Source organism: Nicotiana attenuata, unplaced genomic scaffold (genome assembly GCF_001879085.1).
Source record: "Nicotiana attenuata strain UT unplaced genomic scaffold, NIATTr2, whole genome shotgun sequence".
NCBI classification, from domain to species: Eukaryota; Viridiplantae; Streptophyta; class Magnoliopsida; order Solanales; family Solanaceae; genus Nicotiana; species Nicotiana attenuata.
In genome coordinates this window covers 247,648-253,647 of record NW_017670474.1, presented here as the reverse complement: position 1 = coordinate 253,647, position 6,000 = coordinate 247,648, and positions in this window count along the sequence as shown.

The following is a 6,000-nucleotide window of genomic DNA, read 5'->3' as shown; positions in this document are numbered from 1 at the left end:
TCTTTTCCATTGGCAAACAAAAACTACTTTTCTTCTTTTCTTTCATTTTTAAAAATCCGACAGCATTTCGGCACTACTTGGCCATTTTTTCTAGTATAGGTAATTAACTCTCCACACTGCTATTTGCTCTTTCCTCTCTTTTTTGTTTTTCCAAAATATTTAAAGCCGGTCAGCATGTGAGTCCAAACAGATAAATGCACAAGTAGGATGCATCAGGATGGTCCATTATTCCGGGGACACCTGTCCTAGACGGACCCAACCCCTGTGTTGAGTCCCCTAAGTCAAAATGCACGTGATGCAGGTAGGCGTTCCTACTAGGGATCCGGCATGGAGTCAAGTTCTTCTAGGTTCAAAACCTGGGTATGTGTTCTAGACTGTGTACCCGAGCGGACAACTCGAGTCGAGGAGGGGGCTACGACCGGGGACCCGCGGGATCGTCCGGCTTTAGTAACTTGTCCGGCCTCTGTCTTATTTCAAGGTATTGACACTAACAGAATAAGGAGTCTCCACCAGTGAGCACATCCCCGGGGAGTGAGGAGAGAAGGGTTTCGGCACAGTTTATATATACAGTTCAGATAATATCAAAGAGGTAAACATTTAGCACGTTAAGTATGAAACATGTAAGAAAATCAGATAGCCAAATACAACAATATATCTAAGCTCGAATTCTGAACCCTGGTCTACGAAACCAGAGATTCTGGGTTCGATTCCCCAGCAGAGTCGCCAGAGCTGTCACACCTCCTTTTTACTTACTACACCCGCGGAAGAGGGTATGGTAAAGGGAGTTATTTCCAACTTGAAGTGACAATCGGAACGGGATTATTTATTTAAGATCAGAGTCGCCACTTGGAATAGTTATGGTGTCCCAAGTCACCGGTTTTAAATCCCGAATCAAGGAAAGATTAACTCTGTTTTACAGTTAGCGAACCAGAAATCCGAGTAAGGAATTCTGTTAACCCGGGAGAAGGTGTTAGGCATTCCCGGGTTCCGTGGTTCTAGCACGGTCGCTCAACTGTCATATTTGGCTCATTTGTTTGATTTTAGTACATGTTTTAATCTATGTGCCTTTTGACTTTTGAAACGCTTTTATTATTATTATTTTTAGAGAATTGCAACGTCGTGAAAATGCGTCTCGAACCACGTTGCACCAGTGCACCCGTGATCTTTAACACATTTCGACTTCGTTGAGATTTGGATTTGGGTCACATAAGTGTGCACCCGAATTTAGGGAAGTAATATTAAAGTACGCGCCTAAAGCAGCTACGTGTTTATTATATTTGGGGAAGGCCGTGAAATTTGCTAAGCGGCGTATCCCGAAATCTTAAATTTTATATAAAGCATTATCGAAGACCCCGCAACTTATATTTTGGCGAGGCTCGTGTAATTTTTATTCAGGGAAAGGCAGTCTTAAAGCAACTATATTTTTTATTTGTCTCCAACAGCGCAAGAAAAATCCTAAAGTTTGTTATTGAACTGAAGTAAGTTAAATGGTAATTATGTGTCAAGGCCACCGATCGGGCTCTGAGATAAGCCCAACGAAGGAGTATTGTACCCATGCTCTTCTAACAAGCTGCCAGTTAATTTGGGCTCCAGAAAGCTGCCAGTCCAGGCCTAAGCCCAAACGTCCTGGGGATAGGCTATAGGGCCTGGATTTAAATTAAAAAGAAGAATTCTGATTCAATTAAACCAAAACTATTGAAATTACTCTACACTCTTTAAATGAAACGACTGATTTATGGGCTATGCATACTGATTTTAAAGGCGTATCAGCATCTAGAATTGAACGTGCATTACACTGAGCTACTGATTCATGCTTGAGTTATTTGATTTCAAAGTTGTATTTAAACTAATCCTGCTATGCTACTGTTCTAAAATGCCTTAACAAGTACAGAATTCAAAGTCCATAACAGTCCAGATCAACAGTCCAAATGTATCTATTATTCATACACTCAAAACTACTAACTAACCACCAATTACATTTATCCAATAAACAACGTTCAAATAGCCCTAGCATTTTGCAGTATTTCCATTTCCACTTCACTCACAGCTAACATCAAGGTGAGTTCATAAACGGTGTACCTGGGATTTGAATTGAAATAGGAAAAGGAAAGCATTAGCAGCAGTAAACAGCTTCAGCAGCAACTCAGAAACCAATTTAAAATCTCAACAACAACCAGCACAGATTCAGCAGTCAGATAAATTGGAAAGCCCACAGGAGTTCACAGATCAAACCCAAATTGCACCAAATAACAGAGATGAACCCAGGACTGACACAACCATTAAACAAACAACACTCGAAACTAAGCAGACCTCATGCACACATGACTTGAAACAGCTTGTTGAATATCAAATTTGAGCAGAATCAGATGAGTTCAGGTATTTCTTCCTTAATGAGCTAGACAATTGAATTAAGGACTGGAATCTGAGGGAGCAAAGGAGAATATAATGAAACAGTATTTTTTGATTTTTTCTATTGTTTTTCTGAAATTTCTTGACGAGAACTAAGATCCAAGGAAGGGTTGGATTTACAGATTTCTGTCTGAACCTTGTGGAGAATCGGGGATTTTTGATGCTGAGGAAAAAACTCTCTCATCAAGGCAAATGGAATGCCTTATTTATAGGTGAACCTAGGTCAATTTCAGATTTCCTTTTACCCCTTAGTCCCTATTTTAATTTCAGTGTTTACCCTTTTACTTTCTGACTTGTTACACAAGTAACTACCCTAAGTTTATTAAAACCTAACTATAGTCCATCCTAGAAGGTTCTATACTTATTACAATCCCTATTCTATCCTTACCCCCCTTTCAAAAATTACCAAATCTTGGATTAAAGTACCATTTTTTTCCCATTGCCTAAACACCTTTGAACCTCCATAAATTCTGCTAGACCAAAACCCTTTTACTGTAATGCTGGTCACTATCTTGTTCACTATTAGCCCAAAACGGTCCCAACCAAATCGAATTTTGCACAATTTAACCAATTCATGAAATCCACTAACCATGAACTACAAATTGCGAGTGACAACTCATGAATCAACTAACTAAACTAAACAAAAATTAGACCTATTGGAATAAATTTAAATCAAAATGAAGACTGAGAACAGTACCTCCACGGAAGAACATAACCAAATCATAAAACTTAATTAAACCTAAACATGGAACTGTTAATACGATTACTAATTAAACCGCTAACCTAAACTAATTAATGCTAACTTAACAGCAACCATAAGAGATTACTTAATCAGTTCAGATGCTAGGAATGAATTGAAATTCCAAACAAAGGCTCAAACAGGATCGACCAGATCGAAACAAATTCGGTAAACTAAACTTAGAAACAGATACGGGCAACCCCAAAATAAGAATCAAAATTAGAAGTAATCAGCAAACTTACTGAACTTAGAGCATTCGCACTGGACCATGGGGAAACTCTGACCGGGCCATTTGTTTGAATCCTCCGGGATTCTTGACACGTAACAATCCCTAATCGTGTGTTTTCAAAAGAACACACATGATTAGGGAAATTACGGTCCAAAATCCCCAAGATTTTTTGACTAGGGTTTTCTGCCAGGTCTAAGATCTAAAATTCGAGGAAGCTTTGTCAATATTCGAAAGATTCTGGTTAGGGATTCAGGTGGAGGGAGGTCAGAAGAGTATATGGTGTAAATTTGGTTGGATTTGGGTGAGTTGATGTTTTGGCCCAGATTTTCGATCTAATATTTGAGCAGTTCCGGCCATGTTCGAGACAAGTGGCTATGGGGGTTGCGTAGAGGAGGTCAAGGCGGTCCCATGGTGTGAATTTGGGACCATTTGGCATAACCGGCGACTTGGCCGGAAAATTTTGTCAAGATATTCGACGAGCTCCGGCGAGATTCGAGGGAAACTAAGGGCAGGGATGGAAAGAGGGGAACGCGGAGAACCGGTGGTGTAATTTTGGAGGTCATTGGAGTATCGCCGCCGGCGGCGACGATTTCCGGCCGGCGGCGGACGGCGGAGGGACGGTGGGGCTAGGGCGGAGGAGGGTGGCCGGCACCGGCGTTACAGGGTACGATGAAGATGAAAGAATGTTTTTAGGTTTTGGGTTAATTTCGGACAGTTTTATGGGATTTGAGACTTAGTTCTCATCCGTTGGATCTTGAAGGATCAACGGATGAGATTCACCTGGGCAGAACGGTGTCGTTTTGAATGGGGTTGCTGGACCGGGTTACAGGGGACGGGTATGGACCGGCTTGGATTGGGGATTTCGTTTGGGCTGACTGATTTTGGCCCAAATTTGGTCTCCAATCAAGACCATTTTTAATTTTTCTTTTTCCCCCTTTTTTTTCTTTATCTATTTTTGTATTTTTTTTGTATTTATTTATTTTTCTGATTTTATAAAATGCTAAAACAAAGCAAAGACCTATTAACTCCTAAAATTACTTATAACTCTATTTAAAGACAAATGCAATAATTAGCAATGCAAAGAACTATTTTCTTGCAATTTTCTTTACATTTTATTCTAAAACTAATTAATACTAAAATTGTGAAATTAAATCCCTAAATGCCAATGCATATTTTTGGTATTTTCATATGGATTAAAATGCACAAATAAAAATGCAACAATTACCAAAAAATGCCACAAAATTCACAAAAATTTATAAAATACTAGAAAAAATTGTTTTGTTTGAAATTTTGGGAATTATTCATATATAGGGCAAAAATCACGTGCTCACAGAACATTTAAATTTATAAACTAATAGTTGCTTCATCACTAGGGGATGTCACATTATCACCTCAAAAACTTACACAACCAACTGACAACATGACATCTAAGTTCCCCAACTAAACAGTCAAACTACATTAAACCCCAAACAAGGGGATGTCACATCATCACCCCAAAAACATACACAACCAGGTGATAACATGACATCCGAATGAACAGGTCACTAACTAAACAGTCACACAAGTTTAACAAGTTTACTTGGATAACAGTAATTACATCACAACAAAAAATATACAACCATAATAGAGTTTAGTAGATCCACATTCCAGAACACCAGATTGCATTAAGTTTGCTTCTTCCCATTACCTTTCTTTGCTTTCAACTTGGCCAATCTTTATTTGTTAAGCTGGTTACCAGTAATAGCATTTTTTCCCTTCCATTACAGCTTCTTTGGTGAGAATGGAAGGTTTGATGGCTCACTCACACCACTGGCATCGCCAACAAATCCAATTGCCCTTGTTCCAATTGTTGTACTTTGTAGTTGCCTCATTTGTAGCCTAATCTTTGCCTCAGAGATACTTCTTGGCCTTATAGCTATTTTAGGCTCTGTATTAAAGTCTGGGTAGTCGAAGTTTGGGAAGGCACTGCAACTTGATTCTTTCCTTTGCACTAAAGGGGTTGGCATGAACAACAAGTTGCTAGATTGACTTGTTTGAGTAGGCTGACTTGGCTGAGGGGCTGAAAAAGGAATTTCCTCATCAGCGGCTTCTTGTGGCACTGGTGCAGGAGAGGGAGATCTGGGATGTTCATCATCAGTAGCTTCATCAAGTAAAGTTCTCTTCCTTTTTGTCTGTTTTCCTTCTTCTTGCCTCCAATGGGCTGCTTTCCTTTGGAATGCTGTTAGTAAGAAAGAAAGCTTTTATTATATGTTGAAACAAAAAGAATTATAGAAAAAGTTATAGTATTGATTACCTTTGCACACCCTCTAACATTGTGTCCAGGTTCACCACAGTTGTTACATGTCATTACCCTCCCTTTACTTGACTGAGACTATTGTCCTTGCCTATTAATTTTCTCATTTTTTTCTCTTGTTCTCTTAACCTTTGGTCTCCCAGCCATCTTTACCAAAAGAGGTGGAGCCATGTATTGTGAAGGGTTAATTTTCCAGAACTTTTCTCCTGTTACTAGTTGTAACTTATGTGAATAAGTTAGGAGATAAGCCTCTTTGGTAAGGTATCAATGAATCTGACTTAGAGGGTCCACTTTCTTGTGCAATAATGCACAGATTGCATGAGGACATGG